At 40.8% G+C, this 865-nt stretch overlaps 1 protein-coding gene across 1 annotated transcript in view; it reads left to right on the top strand.

Moving 5' to 3' along the window:
• The window catches only part of GREB1L (growth regulation by estrogen in breast cancer-like), a 177,248-nt gene that overhangs the window by 90,320 nt on the left and 86,063 nt on the right, over positions 1-865 (top strand). The window lies entirely within an intron of this gene.

The raw sequence follows: 865 nt of genomic DNA on the forward strand, positions 1-865 counted from the left end.
TTCTCAGATCAGGTTTTGTGTGGCCCTCAGTTTGGCTGGTGCCCCTGTCAGCTGGTTGTGGGAGCATTATTTCAAAGCTCTCCCTAGTAACAGATACCCCTGTCTCATGTAACTGCTGTCCTTTAAAGATTTTGGAAATGTTACTACTCTAGCATGTGATAAAGCCAGTGCCACAGGTGGCCTAAGCCAGTTAATCGAATTTGCCAGAAAAGTAGCTCATATATCCCCCTTCTCACTGAAGAGTCTATTTAATATTGTAACATCGACTCTACAGAAAAGATTCAGAAAGTTGGTACACTACAAAACTGGGGGGTGGAAGGGGATTTTTGTTTGTTTGTTTTGCACTGTGCAAATTTTCTGTCAGGCACCCTCCTGGGTAGCCATTTGGACTACATTTTGCTTCTCTCCTCTCTGTAGTGAATGGCTCTCACCGCTTTTGAGCAAAGAAGCTAAGAAAGTCCCCTCACTTTGACAAAACCTGTCTGCCCATTTTTCTGTGCTACATGTATTTCCAGAAAGCTTCACCAGTATGATACATTAACATTTTTTCATTTTTGTTAAAAGCATGTTTATATTTTTAAGGCAAATATTCACTATAACCATGCAAGCACAATTTTTATAAGGTTTTTCATACTCTTCCCTAGTCTGTTTTTCCCACATGTTCTCAGCCCCTGAACATCTGCCCAATTGGCCAGCCCTGGGGCAGCTGTGGTGTTACCTACAGCCCCTGGCTGGGGACAGGGACCTTCCTTAATCATTAAACACAAACATGTGCATATTTTCAGTTACAAACATAAGGTACATCATTTTTTTTTCTTGATCATCTGTATTATAAACATTTCTGTTTCTGTCTAGAGTCAGAATT

The sequence above is a fragment of the Mandrillus leucophaeus genome, unplaced genomic scaffold, assembly GCF_000951045.1.
Source record: "Mandrillus leucophaeus isolate KB7577 unplaced genomic scaffold, Mleu.le_1.0 Scaffold51, whole genome shotgun sequence".
NCBI classification, from domain to species: Eukaryota; Metazoa; Chordata; class Mammalia; order Primates; family Cercopithecidae; genus Mandrillus; species Mandrillus leucophaeus.